The 22,145-nt window shown below is 43.3% G+C and overlaps 1 pseudogene; it reads left to right on the top strand.

The window, feature by feature from the left end:
* The first annotated feature begins 11,695 nt into the window (after positions 1 to 11,695).
* LOC124029266 lies at positions 11,696 to 20,101 on the top strand (annotated as a pseudogene).
* Positions 20,102 to 22,145: the final 2,044 nt, after the last annotated feature.

Below are 22,145 nucleotides of genomic sequence, written 5' to 3'. Positions count from 1 at the left end.
AGGCCTTACACCCAAACAAGGGCACTGCGTTCATCCACCTCTGGCCTGCTCGCCTCCCTACCACTGAGGAAGTACAGCTCCCGCTCAGCCCAGTCAAAACTGTTCGCTGCTCAAGCCCCCCAATGGTGGAACAAACTCCCTCACGACGCCAGGACAGCGGAGTCAATCACCACCTTCCGGAGACACCTGAAACCCCACCTCTTTAAGGAATACCTAGGATAGGATAAGTAATCCCTCACCCCCCCTTTAAGATTTAGATGCACTATTGTAAAGTGACTGTTCCACTGGATGTCATAAGGTGAATGCACCAATTTGTAAGTCGCTCTGGATAAGAGCGTCTGCTAAATGACTTAAATGTAAATGTAAATGTAATGCTTCCCTACCTCTTCTCCTCTACATTATACCTGCTTCCCTACCTCTTCTCCTCTACATGATGCCTGCTTCCCTACCTCTTCTCCTCTACATGATGCCTGCTTCCCTACCTCTTCTCCTCTACATGATGCCTGCTTCCCTACCTCTTCTCCTTTACATTATACCTGCTTCCCTACCTCTTCTCCTCTACATTATGCCTGCTTCCCTACCTCTACTCCTCTACATTATGCCAGCTTCCCTACCTCTTCTCCTCTACATTATACCTGCTTCCCTACCTCTTCTCCTCTACATTATACCTGCTTCCCTACATCTTCTCCTTTACATTATACCTGCTTCCCTACCTCTTCTCCTCTACATTATGCCTGCTTACCTACCTCTTCTCCTCTGCATTATACCTGCTTCCCTACCTCTTCTCCTCTATATTATACCTGCTTCCCTACCTCTTCTCCTCTATATTATACCTGCTTCCCTAACTCTACTTTTCTATATTATACCTGCTTCCCTACCTCTACATCCTCTACTCTTCTACATTATTCCTGCGTCTCTACCCCTTTTCCTCTACATTATACCTGCTTCCCTACCTCTACTTTTCTATATTATACCTGCTTCCCTAACTCTACTCCTCTACATTATACTATACCTGCTTCCCTACCTCTACTCTTCTACATTATTCCTGCGTCTCTACCCCTTTTCCTCTGCATTATACCTGCTTCCATACCTCTACTCCTCTACATTATACCTGCTTCCCTCCCTCTACTCCTCTATATTATACCTGCTTCCCTAACTCTACTCCTCTACATTATACTATACCTGCTTCCCTACCTCTACTCTTCTACATTATTCCTGCGTCTCTACCCCTTTTCCTCTGCATTATACCTGCTTCTCTACCTCTACCCCTCTACATTATACCTGCTTCCCTACCTCTACTCCTCTATATTATACCTGCTTCCCTAACTCTACTCCTCTACATTATACTATACCTGCTTCCCTACCTCTAGTCTTCTATATTATACCTGCTTCCCTTCCTCTACTCCTCTACATTATTCCTGCGTCTCTACCCCTTTTCCTCTGCATTATACCTGCTTGCCTACCTCTACTCCTCTACATTATACCTGCTTCCCTACCTCTACTCTTCTACATTATACCTGCTTCCCTACCTCTACTCCTCTACATTATACTATACCTGCTTCCCTACCTCTACACTTCTACATTATTCCTGCGTCTCTACCCCTTTTCCTCTACATTGTTCCTGCTTCCCTACCTCTACTCTTCTACATTATAGCTAGCCCTTTTCCTCTACATTGTTCCTACTTCCCTACCTCTCCTCTACATTATACCTGCTTCCCTACCTCTACTCTTCTACATTATACTATACCTGCTTCCCTACCTCTACTCTTCTACATTATTATACCTGCTTCCCTACCTCTACATTATACCTGCTTCCCTACCTCTACTCTTCTACATTATTCCTGCGTCTCTAGCCCTTTTCCTCTACATTGTTCCTACTTCCCTACCCCTTTTCCTCTACATTGTTCCTGCTTCCCTACCTCTACTCTTCTACATTATTCCTGCGTCTCTAGCCCTTTTCCTCTACATTGTTCCTACTTCCCTACCTCTCCTCTACATTATTCCTGCGTCTCTAGCCCTTTTCCTCTACATTATTCCTACGTCTCTACCCCTTTTCCTCTACATTGTTCCTACTTCCCTACCTCTACTCTTCTACATTATTCCTGCGTCTCTAGCCCTTTTCCTCTACATTGTTCCTACTTCCCTACCTCTACTCTTCTACATTATTCCTGCGTCTCTAGCCCTTTTCCTCTACATTGTTCCTACTTCCCTACCTCTACTCTTCTACATTATTCCTCTAGCCCTTTCCTCTACATTGTTCCTACTTCCCTACCTCTACTCTTCTACATTATTCCTGCGTCTCTTTTTCCTCTACATTGTTCCTACTTCCCTACCTCTACTCTTCTACATTATTCCTGCGTCTCTAGCCCTTTTCCTCTACATTGTTCCTACTTTACCTCCTCTACATTGTTCCTACTTCCTACCTCTACTCTTCTACATTATTCCTGCGTCTCTAGCCCTTTTCCTCTACATTGTTCCTACTTCCCTACCTCTACTCTTCTCTACATTATTCCTGCGTCTCTAGTTCCCTTTTACCTCATCTTCTACATTATTCCTACCCTTTTCCTCTACATTGTTCCTACTTCCCTACCTCTATCTTCTACATTATTCCTATTTTCTAATCAAATAACTTAAAAACAATTCCCTTTTACATTGTTCCTACTTCCCTACCTCTACTCTTCTACATTATTCCTGCGTCTCTAGCCCTTTTCCTCTACATTGTTCCTACTTCCCTACTTCCTTCTACATTATTCTCTCTCTAGCCCTTTTCCTCTCTACATTATTCCTTATTCCTATCTCTTCTAGCCCTTTTCCTCTACATTGTTCTACTTCCCTACCTCCTACTTCCCTTCTACATTATTCCTGCGTCTCTACCCTTTTCCTCTACATTGTTCCTACTTCCCTACCTCTCCTCTACATTATTCCTGCGTCTCTACTTTTCCTCTACATTGCCTACTTTACCTCTCCTCTACATTATTCCTGCGTCTCTAGCCCTTTTCCTCTACATTATTCCTCTCTCTAGCCCTTTTCCTCTACATTGTTCCTACTTCCCTACCTCTCCTCTGCATTATACCAGAACCCTGTGGCAAACATTTACATCAAAAGGTGCAAAGTTATGGGCAAAGACGCAAAACAACCTCATTAAATTAAATATTTTTCTTAATCAAATAACTTAAAAACAATCCCTTTTTGTGCAGTATTGATTTACCATCCTTACAAACCACCTAATGTAAAAATAAATGAATATATTGTACATAGGTTGGTCGTCTAGGTATTTTATTGTTTTTACATAAAAGGCTGTAAAAACACCAGGAAACAGCTCCAAGTGATGTTTATTTATGACGTCGGTTCGTATGTATTCGTATGTATTCCCACGTATATCAGAGAGACACGTGATCGTATGTATTCCCACGTATATCAGAGAGATGAAAATGTATGCAATCACTACTGTAAGGAGCTCTGGATAACATCGTCTAAGGACATGAATGAATAGACCGTTTCACTTCTCACTTACAAAGAAGTATTTAAAGCAACTGGAAAACATATAGCAAACAAGTATTATAAGATGAACTGTCTTGTACAGACAATTATCAGTCAAGTTGCAAATGCTGCTAAAGACTCAAGTCCATTTAGTTTAAAACTTTTCACAAAAGCAGTACTGGGCTTTTACTAGTCCTGTATTAGCAGATGATATAGATGCTTTCGGCGCAGGCCAAAAACAAATCTGCAATCCCCCCCTCTTCCCCTCACTAGCTCTCACTAATTCAACCCCCCCTCTTCCCCTCACTAGCTCTCACTAATTCAACCCCCCCCTCTTCCCCTCACTAGCTCTCACTAATTCAACCCCCCCCCCCTCTTCCCACACTAGCTCTCTCCCAGTCCCCTCACCAGACAGCCTGGGGGAGACTGAGGCTTGGGGACAGTTTACCAGTCAGCTTGGGGGGGGGGGGGGGGGGGGGCTGAGGCTTGGGGACAGTTTACCATTTGGCCTGGGGGCTGGGGCTTGGGGACAGTTTACCATTTGGCCTGGGTTGGCTGGGGCTTGACTCCAGTTTACCAGTCAGCCTGGGGGGGGGGGCTGAGGCTTGGGGACAGTTTACCATTTGGCCTGGGTTGGCTGGGGCTTGACGCCAGTTTACCAGTCAGCCTGGGGGGAGGGGGGCTGAGGCTTGGGGACAGTTTACCATTTGGCCTAGGGGGCTGAGGCTTGACCCCAGTTTACCAGTCAGCCTGGGAGGGCTGAAGCTTGGGGACAGTTTACCTTTCGGCCTGGGGGACTGAGGCTTGGGGACAGTTTACCTTTCGGCCTAGGGGACTGAGGCTTGGGGACTGTTTACCATTCGGCCTGGGGGGCTGAGGCTTGGGGACAGTTTACCTTTCGGCCTAGGGGACTGAGGCTTGGGGCCAGTTTACCAGTCAGCCTGGGGGGGCTGAGGCTTGGGGCCAGTTTACCAGTCAGCCTGGGGGACTGAGGCTTGGGGACAGTTTACCTTTCGGCCTAGGGGACTGAGGCTTGGGACCAGTTTACCAGTCAGCCTGGGGGGCTGAGGCTTGGGTCCAGTTTACCAGTCAGCCTCAGGGGCTGAGGCTTGGGGACCGTTTACCATTTGGCCTAGGGGGCTGAGGCTTGGGACCAGTTTACCAGTCAGCCCGTGGGGGACTGAGGCTTGGGGACCGTTTACCATTTGGCCTGGGGGGCTGAGGCTTGGGGACAGTTTACCTTTCGGCCTAGGGGACTGAGGCTTGGGACCAGTTTACCAGTCAGCCTGGGGGGCTGAGGCTTGGGTCCAGTTTACCAGTCAGCCTCAGGGGCTGAGGCTTGGGGACCGTTTACCATTTGGCCTGGGGGCTGAGGCTTGGGACCAGTTTACCAGTCAGCCTGGGGGCTGAGGCTTGGGGACAGTTTACCATTTGGCCTGGGGGACTGAGGCTTGGGACCAGTTTACCAGTCAGCCCGTGGGGCTGAGGCTTGGGACCAGTTTACCAGACTTGGGACCAGTTTACCATTTGGCCTGTGGGCTGAGGCTTGGGACCAGTTTACCAGTCAGCCTGTGGGTCTGAGGCTTGGGGACCAGTTTACCAGTCAGCCTGGGGGGGGGTTGAGGCTTGGGACCAGTTTACCAGTCAGCCTGGGGGGCTGAGGCTTGGGGACCAGTTTACCAGTCAGGCCTGGGGGGAGGCTTGGGACCAGGTCAGTTGGGGGTTGAGGCTTGGGACCAGTTTACCAGTCAGCCTGGGGGACTGAGGCTTGGGGACAGTTTACCATTTGGCCTGTGGGGCTGAGGCTTGGGACCAGTTTACCAGTCAGCCTGGGGGGCTGAGGCTCCTAATCAGACCACCATGCCTGCTGGGGCTGAGGCTTGGGGACCGTTTACCATTTGGCCTGAAGGGGCTGAGGCTTGGGACCAGTTTACCAGTCAGCCCGTGGGGCTGAGGCTTGAGGACCGTTTACCATTTGGCCTGGGGGCTGAGGCTTGGGACCAGTTTACCAGTCAGCCCTGGGGCTGAGGCTTGGGGCTGTTTACCATTCGGCCTCTGGGGCTGAGGCTTGGGACCAGTTTACCAGTCGGCCCGTGGGTCTGAGGCTTGGGACCAGTTTACCAGTCGGCCCGTGGGTCTGAGGCTTGGGACCAGTTTACCAGTCAGCCTGGGGGGTTGAGGCTTGGGACCAGAGTCAGCCTGGGGGCTGAGGCTTGGGACCAGTTTACCAGTCAGCCCGTGGGTCTGAGGCTTGGGGCTAGTTTACCAGTCAGCTTGTGGGGCTGAGGCTTGGGACCAGTTTACCAGTCAGCCTGGGGGACTGAGGCTTGGGGACAGTTTACCTTTACGGCCTAGGGGACTGAGGCTTGGGACCAGTTTACCAGTCAGCCTGGGGGGGCTGAGGCTTGGGTCCAGTTTACCAGTCAGCCTCAGGGGCTGAGGCTTGGGGCCTTGAGGCTTGGGACCGTTTAGTCATTTGGCCTTAGGGGGCTGAGGCTTGGGACCAGGGGGCTGAGGCTTAGGACCAGTCAGCCCGTGGGGCTGAGGCTTGGGGCCGTTTACCATTTGGCCTGGGGGCTGAGGCTTGGGACCAGTTTAATAGTCAGCCCGTGGGGCTGAGGCTTGGGGACCGAATACCATTTGGCCTTAGGGCTGAGGCTTGGGACCAGTTTACCAGTCAGCCCGTGGGGCTGAGGCTTGGGGCTAGTTTACCATTCGGCCTCTGGGGCTGAGGCTTGGGACCAGTTTACCAGTCGGCCCGTGGGTCTGAGGCTTGGGACCAGTTTACCAGTCGGCCCGTGGGTCTGAGGCTTGGGACCAGTTTACCAGTCAGCCTGGGGGTTGAGGCTTGGGACCAGTTTACCAGTCAGCCTGGGGGCTGAGGCTTGGGACCAGTTTACCAGTCAGCCCGTGGGTCTGAGGCTTGGGGCTAGTTTACCAGTCAGCTTGTGGGGCTGAGGCTTGGGACCAGTTTACCAGTCAGCCTGGGGGGCTGAGGCTTGGGACCAGTTTACCAGTCAGCCTGGGGGGGTTGAGGCTTGGGGCTAGTTTACCATTCGGCCTCTGGGGCTGAGGCTTGGGACCAGTTTACCATTCGGCCCGTGGGTCTGAGGCTTGGGACCAGTTTACCAGTCAGCCTGGGGGGGTTGAGGCTTGGGACCAGTTTACCAGTCAGCCTGGGGGGGTTGAGGCTTGGGGACAGTTTACCAGTCAGTCTGGGGGGTTGAGGCTTGGGACCAGTTTACCAGTCAGTCTGGGGGTTGAGGCTTGGGGACAGTTTACCAGTCAGCCTGGGGGTTGAGTGGTCCTAATCAGACACCATGCCTGCTGGGTGTGTGAAGAGGAGAAAGATCCATTGGTATTTGTAGCTTCTGAAGAATCTCCATTGATGCATTAGCACATTGTATATATCTATACTGTATCTACAGATTGAGTACTTACAGGAAATCCATCAGAAACTGCTCTATCAAAACTGCATCAAACACCTGCACTGTGACAGTAAAATATAATTGTAATGTTTAGATCAATATTCCATCAATATTCCATTTGGTCATAGACTAGACTACAGGCTAATGTTTTACCAGACAAGCAGAATTTCTAACCTTGGATAGCCTGTTCTGTTCTGTTAGACCTGAGACCATGAGACAACACTGAGACAGCACTGAGACAGCAGAGAGACAGCCCTACCATAGGCCAGCCTGGAACCAGCTCCCGGGTATTAGTACTAACACTGTCAGAGTACAAACCTTCCACTGCACCTGTCCGCTAACATTCAGCTCTGCATCATCATAGAATAGTCATATGTTTGAGTTAGGTCTCAGAATAGTCATTTAGCTTTACATTAGGTTTAGGTCTCAGAATAGTCATTTAGCTTTACATTAGGCTTAGGTCTCAGAATAGTCATTTAGCTTTACATTAGGCTTAGGTCTCAGAATAGTCATTTAGCTTTACATTAGGGTTAGGTCTCAGAATAGTCATTTAGCTTTACATTAGGCTTAGGTCTCAGAATAGTCATTTAGCTTTACATTAGGATTATATCTCAGAATAGTAATTCAGCTTTACATTAGGGTTGGGTCTCAGAATAGTCATTTAGCTTTACAGTAGGGTTAGGTCTCAGAATAGTCATTTAGCTTTACATTAGGGTTAGGTCTCAGAATAGTAATTCAGCTTTACAGTAGGGTTATATCTCAGAATAGTCATTTAGCCTTACATTAGGCTTAGGTCTCAGAATAGTCATTTAGCTTTACAGTAGGGTTCGGTCTCAGAATAGTCATTTAGCTTTACAGTAGGGTTGGGTCTCAGAATAGTAATTCAGCTTTACAGTAGGCTTAGGTCTCAGAATAGTCATTTAGCTTTACAGTAGGCTTAGGTCTCAGAATAGTCATTCAGCTTTACAGTAGGCTTAGGTCTCAGAATAGTCATTTAGCTTTACAGTAGGGTTATATCTCAGAATAGTAATTCAGCTTTACATTAGGCTTAGGTCTCAGAATAGTCATTTAGCTTTACAGTAGGGTTAGGTCTCAGAATAGTCATTTAGCTTTACAGTAGGGTTCGGTCTCAAGCCACTGAAACTGACTAAATGAATGTGTATGATGTCCCTCAACACCTATAGCTACTTCAGGCAGCACAGCTCCAAACTCAATAGGACTGCTGTGAAATTAGACACAAAAAATCTTATTCATTTGAGACTGAGTCCTACAGTTGTTTCTACACAAAGCAATCATAACAGACCCTTGTTCAAACGTGTATGCATGTACAAGACCAATACAAGTGAAAGACTTTGTGATTAAGTGTTGAATACATGTTCTAAACATTAAATTGCGAAGTGTTTGGTTACTTCTCTGTGTCATTCCAATTATACGTTTAGGCATTAACTCTGAATTCTTACGGTTAGGCATTAACTCAATGGTTAAAGTAAGGGTTAAGGTTTGAGATCATTTTAATATTTTTATTTTAAGCCTAACGTTCTATCGCTGGATTCGAACAGGCGACCTTCAGCTGGAACCAGAAGCAGCTGCTGACACACATCCGCCATTTCGCCCACAAACACATTTTAAGAGTAATAGCACTAACTGTTGCCCCAAGTTACCGGTTTTCCACGTCATCTCCCGACGTCTTCAAAACATTGATGGCTAACGAATACTGACTTGTTCCACCGGTGGCCTGTCTGGATTAATTGACATATTGAGATCTAATTAAATGTTTAACCTTTATTGGTCTGAAGAATATACGAATGTTACTGTAAATTGCAATCTATCCTCATAAAAGGAGCATCTTGGTATATTTTATTTCAATATGTATAATAATTCCATGCTACAGAGACGGTCATGGCGAGATGAACATTTTGTAAATTGTTTCACAGTCAGTCTCAGTAGTGGGAAGTGATGTTGATGCGAGGTTATCCTGCACTGCGCTGCTCTCCCAGTGTTCTGGCTGCGTCATTAATCAACCAGAGAAATTATGAAGTGACAGGTTAATGAATTGAATGTTATAGAAACTGGAAACTCAAGTTAACGATGCATTTAACAAGACTCAACAATTATTACAGTAGCGCAACGATAGGTCCACTCTCTCGGGATATATACAGACCTATCCACTCAAATGCATACCTTTATAAGAGCATTGAGTCAAAGTTGACAAAAAATAAACGTTTTCCCCCCTCAGAAACATCGCAAACATACAGATAAATATTCTGACGTGTTATTTATAAGCATGGTTTTATTTCAAAGTAAAACAGATATGACAAACTGTATAAAAGCTAATCCATTAATTCCAGTGTGCAGTTCAGGTGATTAATACGAGTCATGAGTGATGATGCTGTCTAAATAAGATACGTGCATCTGTCTTCATTTATATAGTAAGATTAAAGCCATTATTCACTTTATGATAAGACTGATAGATAATGATCTATTATCATTTACATTTAATCTCCAATGAACTTCTGCCAACCAACCTCCCTTACAGTACATCCAGTAGGCCTGTTGCCATATTGTTGTACATTAAAGTACACTTCATAACAATCATATACCGCTCTACATTAAATGGACGCCGTCTGTCACAGAAGAGCGCTCTCTTTTGAAACGCTAAACCAGAATGAACCTCCGAGCAGCCTTCATTTCGATCTAAAAGCATACACTGGGTAATCTAAATATTTCATAGGGACGTGATAACACAAGCAGGATAATGAAAATGGATACGGAGAGGCCGCCTGGACAATACAGTTTACTGCACACGTCCATCAAACGTCCCTGTCTTTTCCATTGTGGAACACATGAGTACAGCAAAGCCCAAGTTTTAGATGATCTAACGCGGTTACATAGATTTTACTGTAATAACCAAGCAAACATTATGTGTTATGAAATCAAAAACATGAGGTCAGTTTTAGATGTCATTATTCGTAATAAAAAATGGAAAACAAAACTATCAATGAGGGCAAATGTAGATGAACTTGACAGAACCCCCATGTGTGTGTGCGCGTGTGTGTCCAAATAGCACCAGTTTCTACAATCAAAGGAAACATCTTGTCGAAACCAAGTGATGTCAAATTTGCCCCAAAACCAGAACGACCGACAGCCCAATATTTTGTTTAAAATGTATTTAGCATTGGCTTGTTTATCCAATTGATTTCGTTGAGATTAAAATATATTTTGCAATGAATTTGAACAATGACTTTGTTTTTTTATTAAACGCCCCAAAAAGTTTGAATAATTATGTTTGAATAATTAAGTTTGAATAATTAAGTTTGAATAATTAAGTGTGGCTTCTGGTGTCATTTACAGTTTAATGCAAATGAAAAGTCCTGTCAGGTCGGTCTCGTCCTCTGACCTGGCGCTCATGTTCCCGGTAAATGTTAAATGTGACTGTTTTGGTCTGAGGTGTCACACTAATTCAATTGATCGACAGAACACTCTGTTTATAAACTCTACAAGAAACTTGCCTCATACAGTCTTAACTTAATTTGAGCACAGGTTCCTTCATCTGTAGATGTGCGGTAATTATGCTGTGGGTAGCCTATGATATTGTGTTGGCGGGTCTCGAGGTAGCCATCCATCACCCTCCTCGAGCTGTCACCCAGGGCTTGGCGTTCCAGCTGGGAACAGAGGAGAACATCATCATTAATTTGAGTGTGACCCCCGGGCTATTCACATGTCTGAACCCAGGCTTCTCTAAGCAAGTCAGCACACCGTGGAACCCGTCTCTGCCCGCTGCCCTACCCAGCTGAGACCCAGACCCACCCCGGCCCCAGAGCAGACCCAGACCCACCCCGGCCCCAGAGCAGACCCAGACCCACCCCGGCCCCAGAGCAGACCCAGACCCACCCCAGCAGAGCAGACCCAGACCCAGCCCCAGAGCAGACCCAGACCCACCCCGGCCCCAGAGCAGACCCAGACCCACATCACACCCCCAGCCCCCTGACACTCCACACATTAAAGTTATTGGAGAAATGACTTCCAGCTTTAGGCTGGAAAATTAACGGAGAGCAAACTCTGACTCTGTCATTTTGCCAAGAGGAGAATAACACGAGGGAAATTCTGAAAATGTGATACAACATAATGTTTTTCTTCAGAGATTTAAACGTTTTATGAAGATGAAGTTAAACTTAATTGCAGTGGCATTTATCGAAATCAATGTTAATTGGTGTAACCCAAATAATGACCAAATCTCAAGGGAACCAAGTGAAGATGGGGCCATGATGAGAGCGAATAACACTTTAATGTTCAGTAAATTTGTATTATTGGCAAAGCTGGTAAAATACTACAAATCTCCCGCGTTTGTTTTGTGAACTATCCACATTGAAATGTGTATATGTTCATTAATGGCCTCTATAATGACTAACGGGAGTAATTATAATTACAATCAAACACCTTCCTCCTGCTTCACATGTTTAACTGCACCGATGAGATCTACATCGAGATAAGGAATGGTATATTCAAATCATGGGTTCATTGATTCATTGAATTTCAATCCGGTTAAAAGTCTCAAAGTCTTTGTCCCGCTCCCTATTACTTGTCCGATGTTTATCCCCAGAAATGCATATTGAAGGTACAGTCGGGACACTGAGTGGGTTTCTTCTGACGTCAGAGGTACTGGTGTTTAAAACAACCTGCATCAGGGCTGAGGTGTTTTTATACTAGTGGTTTTTATAAAGCAAAATATGTATTTCTTACATCAAAGTCATCAGTCTGGACAAATATATTTCATTGTCTAAATTCATTTGCACATTATACGAGTTAAAAAGACACGTGGAAAAGAGAGGGCGCATTTTGGAGAGGCGTTTTGGGGGCATTTTAGCAAATTAAACATGGTAGTGTGGCTCGCCCTATAAGCCTCCAGCCTACTGCCTGTGCTTACCAATCAATTGGTACATTGAAACAGTGCAAGGCTACGTTACTATAGCGAGGAGACCTGCAGGCTCGCTTTATCTCCGAATATTGGGACCTCTCTACAATGTCATATCCACAATTCGGATATCCCTACTCGTCTGTACCACAAGTAAGTTACCTTCTCGCTTATCAACTGAATATTCGGTCACATTTCATCACTATTGATTCTTATATTGATTAAATGTTGATCATGTGATTCACTTTCAACAAGAAAGGAGACAGCATTGTATATTAATGCACTGTATCGGAATTGTATTATGTTACCGTAAATGGCTCATGATACCTGCTCTTTGAACGGTAAAGGTAAGGAGGGTAACCAGAACCGGGCGCAGTCCGACCTATCGTCAACTGATTTCTACTAGTTAATAGCCTCGGAACGTGTGTTTTTCATCTGATATCCCACATGCCGACCTGTTTTGTGGACATGCGGTGCTGTTGTGTCGGGGGCTGGATAGATAACCCAACTGGGGTCTTTTTGGCAATCATCCAGAACATGTCTTTTTGGCAATCATCCAGAACATGTCTTTTGGGAAAACGCATTTGGGGATTCTGGAAACATTTGACACATTTTAATTATAAGGGTTGTTTTGCAATTAGCCTAAGCATCAATACCACTAATTCTCTGTATTCTATTTTGTTTATTTGCCCACTGTACGTTGTAAATAAGTTGTTCTGTTCTTGCATTTCAGTTCCTCATGACAACCAACTCGTTGACAACTTGCTGCGAGTCTAGCGGCAGTAGCATCGCTGACTCCAGGGTGACAGCCTCCGCCCAGACGCCGGTCTACTGCCCAGTGTACGAGAGCCGGTTGTTGGCCACCGCCAGACACGAGCTGAGCTCCGCAGCTGCTCTGGGGGTGTATGGGAACCCATACACCGGGAGTCAAGGCTATGGAAATTACGTTACTTATGGAACCGACGCGTCTGCTTTCTACTCGCTGGTATGGTTACTATAATATAGTATGATATCATAATAATTCTACTCATCTCTCCATGGCAGTGACGCTGTATCTATAGCATGTAGCCTACAGTCACAGAGCTGTATCTATATAGCCTATTTCACAGAGCTGTATCTATATAGCTTATAGTCACAGAGCTGTATCTATATAGCCTTTACCCTAGTCACAGAGCTGTATCTATATAGCCTATAGCCTAGTCACAGCTGTATCTATATAGACTACAGTCACAGAGCTGTATCTATATAGCCTATAGTCTAGTCACAGAGCTGTATCTATATAGCCTATAGTCACAGAGCTGTATCTATATAGACTATAGTCACAGAGATGTATCTATATAGCCTATAGTCTAGTCACAGAGCTGTATCTTTATAGCCTATAGTCACAGAGCTGTATCTATATAGCCTATAGTCACAGAGCTGTATCTATATAGCTTCTAGTCACAGAGCTGTATCTATATAGCCGACAGTCACAGAGCTGTATCTATATAGCCTATAGCCTAGTCATAGAGCTGTATCTATATAGCCTATAGTCACAGAGCTGTATCTATATAGCCTATAGTCACAGAGCTGTATCTATATAGCCGACAGTCACAGAGCTGTATCTATATAGCCGACAGTCACAGAGCTGTATCTATATAGCCGACAGTCACAGAGCTGTATCTATATAGCCTATAGCCTAGTCATAGAGCTGTATCTATATAGCCTATAGTCACAGAGCTGTATCTATATAGCCTATAGTCACAGAGATGTATCTATATAGCCTATAGTCACAGAGATGTATCTATATAGCCTATAGTCTAGTCACAGAGCTGTATCTTTATAGCCTATAGTCACAGAGCTGTATCTATATAGCCGACAGTCACAGAGCTGTATCTATATAGCCGACAGTCACAGAGCTGTATCTAGCCTATAGCAGTCAGAGCTGTATCTATATAGCCTATAGCCTAGTCATAGAGCTGTATCTATATAGCCTATAGTCACAGAGCTGTATCTATATAGCCTATAGTCACAGAGCTGTATCTATATAGCCGACAGTCACAGAGCTGTATCTATATAGCCTATATAGCTGACAGTCACAGAGCTGTATCTATATAGCTTCTAGTCACAGAGCTGTATCTATATAGCCGACAGTCACAGAGCTGTATCTATATAGCCTATAGCCTATATAGCCGACAGTCACAGAGCTGTATCTATATAGCCTCAGTCAGAGCTGTATCTATATAGCCTATAGTCACAGAGCTGTATCTATATAGCCTATAGTCACAGAGCTGTATCTATATAGCCGACAGTCACAGAGCTGTATCTATATAGCCGACAGTCACAGAGCTGTATCTATATAGCCGACAGTCACAGAGCTGTATCTATATAGCCTATAGCCTAGTCATAGAGCTGTATCTATATAGCCTATAGTCACAGAGCTGTATCTATATAGCCTATAGTCACAGAGATGTATCTATATAGCCTATAGTCACAGAGATGTATCTATATAGCCTATAGTCTAGTCACAGAGCTGTATCTTTATAGCCTATAGTCACAGAGCTGTATCTATATAGCCGACAGTCACAGAGCTGTATCTATATAGCCGACAGTCACAGAGCTGTATCTATATAGCCGACAGTCACAGAGCTGTATCTATATAGCCTATAGCCTAGTCATAGAGCTGTATCTATATAGCCTATAGTCACAGAGCTGTATCTATATAGCCTATAGTCACAGAGCTGTATCTATATAGCCGACAGTCACAGAGCTGTATCTATATAGCCGACAGTCACAGAGCTGTATCTATATAGCCTATAGCCTAGTCACAGAGATGTATCTGTATAGACTACAGTCTAAAGTCACAGGACGCCGCTTTACACACAAGGTCTGACTGTTCTTGATGCACAAAACCTGTCTTCACAGTGAAACAACTGCAGGCTATGACTGAATAGTCAAGTGCAACTTCTGATGAAAAAGTTGAGTTTGGCAAGTGATAGTGTCAGGTGAAAATATGTACTGTAACCTGCAATATGCCACCTATGTTAAGAATGGATTTCTTTAATTCTTTAACTACAACTTATACTACAGTGTGCTCCATTATGTCTCTGTCATTGTTTCAGATATAACTTGACTTTGCTATTGAACAACATGTTTAGTTACTGTTATTGTGTGTGTGTGTGTGTGTGTGTGTGTGTGTGTGTGTGTGTGTGTGTGTGTGTGTGTGTGTGTGTGTGTGTGTGTGTGTGTGTGTGTGTGTGTGTGTGTGTGTGTGTGTGTGTGTGTGTGTGTGTGTGTGTGTGTGTGTGTGTGTATTGAAATGGGAACACTAGACTTTATGTGTGAAATTATTAAAACACAGAAATAATTAAGTCCATTAATGTCAATAGTGTCACATTTTCCTGACTGACAGTCTGTCTTGTTGCAGGGGACATACGATACCAAAGATGCAACAGCACCCGCGCATGCAGGGATAACCCAGGCTACAGCGTACTACCCCATTGACCCCACTCTGGGACATTATCAGTACGACAGGTAGGGTTACTATAATAATAATAATAATAATGTACTACCCCATTGACCCCAATCTGGGACATTATCAATACGACAGGTAGGGTTACTATAATAATAATAATGTACTATCTGTGTGATCCTGCTCAGTACCAGTATGACAGGTATGGTTACTATAATAATAATAATGTACTACCCCATTGACCCCACTCTGGGACATTATCAATACGACAGGTAGGGTTACTATAATAATAATAATAATAATGTACTACCCCATTGACCCCACTCTGGGACATTATCAGTACGACAGGTAGGGTTACTATAATAATAATAATAATAATGTACTACCCCATTGACCCCAATCTGGGACATTATCAATACGACAGGTAGGGTTACTATAATAATAATAATAATAATAATGTACTACCCCATTGACCCCACTCTGGGACATTATCAGTACGACAGGTAGGGTTACTATAATAATAATAATAATAATGTACTACCCCATTGACCCCACTCTGGGACATTATCAATACGACAGGTAGGGTTACTATAATAATAATAATAATAATGTACTACCCCATTGACCCCAATCTGGGACATTATCAGTACGACAGGTAGGGTTACTATAATAATAATAATAATAATAATAATGTACTACCCCATTGACCCCACTCTGGGACATTATCAGTACGACAGGTAGGGTTACTATAATAATAATAATAATAATAATGTACTACCCCATTGACCCCACTCTGGGACATTATCAGTACGACAGGTAGGGTTACTATAATAATAATAATAATAATAATGTACTACCCCATTGACCCCACTCTGGGACATTATCAGTACGACAGGTAGGGTTACTATAATAATAATAATAATAATGTACTACCCCATTGACCCCACTCTGGGACATTATCAGTACGACAGGTAGGGTTACTATAATAATAATAATAATAATGTACTACCCCATTGACCCCAATCTGGGACATTATCAATACGACATGTAGGGTTACTATAATAATAATAATAATAATGTACTATCTGTGTGATCCTGCTCAGTACCAGTATGACAGGTAGGGTTACTATAATAATAATAATGTACTATCTGTGTGATCCTGCTCAGTACCAGTATGACAGGTATGGTTACTATAATAATAATAGTAATAATAAGAATTGTGTACTACCTATATGACCTTACTCTTGCACAGTACTAATATGACAGGTAGGGTTACTATAATAATAATAATAGTAATAATAAGAATTGTACTACCTATATGACCTTACTCTTGCACAGTACTAATATGACAGCTAGGGTTACTATAATAATAATAATAGTAATAATATGATTCTACCTATAATAATCATAATAATGATAAGATTCACCATAATAATCATAATAATGATAAGATTCACCATAATAATCATAATAATGATAAGATTCACCATAATAATCATAATAATGATAAGATTCACCATAATAATCATAATAATGATAAGATTCACCATAATAATCATAATAATGATAAGATAATAATCATAATAATGATAAGATTCACCATAATAATATAATAATGATAAGATTCACCATAATAATCATAATAATAACAATATTGATAACAGCAATAATAATAATAATTACAATGATAATAATAATTATCATCACATTATTATTATTATTAATGATAAAACAAACAATAATGATGATTGTAATAATATTCCTAATAATAATCATGTTAATATAATGTACTATCTGTGTGATCCTGCTCAGTACCAATATGAGTTAGCAACATTACACACATAATTATGTTCTGTCAAATGGTAGGCCATTTCCCAATCCTTCATATGTGTGTTCACTGACATAAGTCACCTTACCTCTTAGTTAACAACTATTAGAAAACCCCTGTCTGTTAGAGTACTGGCTTCCAAATGGTCTGGGAATATCATGCCTGATCAAATTCATAGGATCAGTTGATTAGTTGCCAAACTTGAAACTGTTCTTATTGAAGTGTATAATAGGCTTACATGAACTCCACTAGAGAAGTCGGACATAGTTATATCCCTGGGCTTAGCCTCCAGGAGGACCCAAAGTGCTGAGTATTACACTAATGCTTTAGGCCCTTTCACCTGGGGCTGCATCATTACACTCAATCAGACAATTCTCCAGTCTGTTTGCCCCAGTCTTCTGGATGGAGAGACAGCTAGCTTAGCGGTGCCCTGTGTTTATTCGCCTAGCAGTCAGTCTTCTGGATGGAGAGACAGCTAGCTTAGCGGTGCTCTGTGTTTACTCACCTAACTGTCAGTCTTCAGGATGGAGAGACAGCTAGCCTATGGGTGCCCTGTGTTAACTCACCTAACAGTCAGTCTTCTGGATGGAGAGACAGCTAGCTTAGCGGTGCTCTGTGTTTACTCACCTAACTGTCCGTCGTCTGGATGGAGAGACAGCTAGCCTATGGGTGCCCTGTGTTAACTCACCTAACAGTCAGTCTTCTGGATGGAGAGACAGCTAGCTTAGCGGTGCCCTGTGTTTATTCACCTAACTGTCCGTCGTCTGGATGGAGAGACAGCTAGCCTATGGGTGCCCTGTGTTAACTCACCTAACTGTCCGTCGTCTGGATGGAGAGACAGCTAGCCTATGGGTGCCTGTGTTTACTCACCTAACATGGCTTGAGCACACTCATATAGGGACATTATTATTTTGTAAAAGCTCCCCGGGGGTATGTTGGGCTGCAGTGTACTGCTAGATGAATCAACACTATGCATTTCTAATGGACAGGACACAAGGAGTTCTTATCTTGCCTCTCTTCTGCTACAAGACCCTATATATAGATATATAGGCCTACTGTTACATAGAAACATTGTTGTAACTCATCTTCACTACTAGATATGGCTGTATGGATGGAGGGACCAGGAGGAAGAACGCCACCCGGGAGACAACCAGCACACTGAAGGCCTGGCTACAGGAGCACAGGAAGAACCCCTACCCCACTAAGGGAGAGAAGATCATGTTGGCCATCATTACTAAAATGACCCTGACGCAGGTGTCCACCTGGTTTGCAAACGCCAGGAGGAGGCTGAAGAAGGAGAACAAGATGACGTGGCCTCCGAGGAACAAGTGTTCTGATGAGAAGAGATATGATGAGGATGATGAGGCGTCTCAGGAGGAGAACATCAACAGTGAGAACAACGATGATGGTCAGTCCTGGTTCTTTATACAACAAATTAACAGTGTTCTAGTGATGATTCTTCATGTAACAAATTAACAGTGTTCTAGTGATGATTCTTCATGTAACAAATTAACAGTGTTCTAGTCCTGGTTCTTTATACAACAAATTAACAGTGTTCTAGTGATGATTCTTCATGTAACAAATTAACAGTGTTCTCGTCCTGGTTCTTCATTTAACAAATTAACAGTGTTCTAGTCCTGGTTCTTCATTTAACAAATTAACAGTGTTCTAGTGATGATTATTTATGTAAAACACTAACAGGTGAATAGTCCTGGTTCTTAATTTTATTTTTAACTAGTCAAGTCAGTAAAGAACAAATTCTTATTTATAATGATGGCCTAGGAACAGTGGGTTAATTTTATTTTCAGGGCGGAACGACAGATGTTTACATTGTCAGCTCGGGGATTCGATCCAGCAATCTTTCGGTTACTTCTCCACTAGACTACCTGCTGCCCTTTATGCAACACATTAACAGTGGAATAGACCTTTACCAGAGGAAGTATGACCCTAAATGTATCATGGAAATGGCTTAATGGCCTAATGGAAATGAAAACACTTTGGGCTGCTTTAGGATGTTTTTTAGATACATTAAAAGGTGAACTGAAAAGCTTGTATGCACAAGATACACATACATCTAGTTACCACAATGTTACCATGTTAAGACCCATTTATTCTGCTGTAATGCAAGTGCTATGAAACTGCATGGACATCTACCTCATCTTCTTTGAATAGTCATATCTGCCAGGCCTAAGCTCGTTTCAATGATATGATGCTGAATGCTTCAATGATATTTGACAGTGATACTTTGTATTACAGTTTGATTCCCCTCTTATCGCTGATGTCTCATATCCGTTAATTTCCAGAGAAAGATAAGGATCTCGCGCTGAGTGACCTGGATGACTTCGACATGATCGAATCAGAGAGCTCGGAGTGCGAGCTCAAACACCAGTACCTCATGAACACTCACATGACGACAACTGACTGTTCGAACGACCATCTGAAGGACACATCTTTAAAGATCAGCATACCTGTGTCCCTGGGCGGGGAGCAGCAGCACAGTAAAACCTCACCAGAGGGCTGCGGCAGCCAGCAGGGGGAAAGCTTGCTACCAACAACAGATACTGGACGGTAAACCACGGATTTGGTCGTTGGCCCAGACGGCCACGTCTCTGAACCAGGCGGATTACCCGTCCTGTATGTTGAGGTGTCAGCCTCAGCCGGGCCTGCCCGCCTCTCCGGCCGCCTCCTCCCCTATCACCGTTCTAGACAGACGGAGGACTCTCCCGTTACAACTCTCAGAAACTGGGTGGATGGGGTTTTCCACGACCCGTTGTTCAGACACAGTACTTTGAACCAGGCCCTGACCAACACCACGGTCTCGTGGACCACGACCACCAAGGGTTCGATACTAGAGACCGGTGCTCTGGAACGTTCTGTTGGGAGCGTCAAAGGACTTCCGTCTCTACAGCACCAAGACTCCACGAAGGACAATATGAATTTCCATAAAACTGTTAACAAACACTTCTGCTCTTAACACACCAAACCTGCTTTAGTTTATTATTCTGTGGGGGTTACTTTTTGTTGTTGCAAGGATATATTTATGTAATCATATTGGCATTTCACTGGTGAAACTTCCAAACAGGATTCGTTTGAGCGTATTGCTATTTCGTTAAAAGCACGTAGGCCCGCCTACAAATCTACTGTATCTAAATGTATAACTGACAGTTAACATTATAAATATGTTTACACTATTCTTTTTCTTATAGCATGCAGATGTTAATAATTTCTATTAAACATTCTTTAAAAAACAGCCGTCATTAATCGATGGTTTGTAGTATCACTGATGAAAGAAAAAGTCACAAATGACCAGTTCTAAAATTGAAGGAGTGTGTTTCAAGTTTGTTCACAAATAAAACGTCGATTTCTGATGAGATCGTGTTCAGATTGCGTCAATGCTGGTCGCTGTCCAATGTGCTGAAATTATAGCCTATAACGTTTTAAGAATTTGCGATAAAAAAATATATCTTTGCGTCTTCATCGCCTTGTCTTTAGCTTATCCTATCTTTTTATTTGCTTTTGTCGCCGTTAAGAGATCCTCCGAAGTAGGAAATACAATGTTTACCATATCGTTCTGGCAAGTGTTGCTTTATAGGTCTATTCACAAGGACCTATTTCTTCAAACACGCATAACTCAAGCCAATAATGACTGACAGTAGATAAAACGTTATGTTTTTAAAGCTGTTAAATCTATAATCATAAATGTAGTTTTTGAGTCAGTCAACGTCTCCTCTCTCACAGTGACAGGGGGATGAGAGAGAGAGAGAGAGAGAGAAAGAGAGAGAGAGAGAGAGAGAGAGAGAGAGAGAGCCTTCCACAATAATACCAGCTGGCGGGAGATGTACGTCTTATTACTCCGCCATAAATAGCCTATAATTGGGATATATTCCTTCATAGCTCTGTCAGACTATCGATCTCCACTCCTCCTGATAATACGATGGAGACATCTAAACCCTGATCTTTGATCTCTGATCCAGCTGAAAAGAGAAGCTCACTTATTCCATGTGGCCGCTAATATTGGCAACAGCCGAGATCATCTGGAGTCAAGTTTTCATCCAGACACTAACCCCTCAATTCTGAGTGCTCTCCAGCCGCCTGCTGAAGGGCTTTTACCAGAAGACACGTCTTGGAGTGAAAAGGGCAACGGAACCTGAATTAGTTGTTCCAGATAAAAGGGCAAAAATAAAGAGTGGAGGGTACTTGACAGTAATGGCCTGTGTGAGCTCCTGGGGGACAGCGGGCCTGAGAGGGAAGAGCTCCTCAGAGAAAGCTGCTCTGAGAGAGATGAGGCGTTTTTAATGTGAAGCCAAACGATTGAGATCTTCCCTGGAACAAGTAGAACAGAGCTGCCGGCTGGACAAAGTATTTATCCTGTCTGGATGTTTTTTTATTTGTTCTGCCGGACCAGTTTTACCTTCAGCACCATATTGATATTGTAGCAGGATAGAAGTTGACGTTATTTTTAACATTTTATTTTGCCTTTATTTTACTGGGAAAGTCGGTTAAGAACAAATTCTTATTTTCAATGACGGCCTGGGAACAGTGGGTTAACTGCCTGTTCAGGGGCAGAACGACAGATTTGTACCTTGTCAGCTCGGGGGTTTGAACTTGCAACCTTCCGGTTATACCGAAACATAACAGACATTTACAATTCAATAGCAACTGAAATACAAGAGACCGCAATATGACTTGGTGGGAACATTTAACAAGCATGTTATTCCTTTTATTTTAGGGACTAAAACAGGTATGTCTTCCTTTCAATGAGCACACGGGAAGCAAGATGCTTTCGAGATTTGTGTCAAATATAAACATACAAAATAGACTACATATTTTACAATTGGTCACCGATAAACTGAACGATCAATTCATATTTGTAAGAGAATAACATTGAGGACAATTCCACTGAACTTTTTCACCAAAGGGGCGATTACCCTTTTCTATTTCAGCGGAAAAAGAGAGCGAGAGAGAGAAGTGTTTTTAACAGGCAGACCAAATCATTCATCCGTAGCGAATTCAAACACACAGAGGAGCGGAGGGTAAATTAGCAGC

The sequence above is a fragment of the Oncorhynchus gorbuscha genome, unplaced genomic scaffold (assembly GCF_021184085.1).
Source record: "Oncorhynchus gorbuscha isolate QuinsamMale2020 ecotype Even-year unplaced genomic scaffold, OgorEven_v1.0 Un_scaffold_5937, whole genome shotgun sequence".
Classification (NCBI taxonomy): Eukaryota; Metazoa; Chordata; class Actinopteri; order Salmoniformes; family Salmonidae; genus Oncorhynchus; species Oncorhynchus gorbuscha.
The sequence above is the reverse complement of the archived record's forward strand: the minus strand, read 5'-3'. Positions and strand labels throughout refer to the sequence as shown.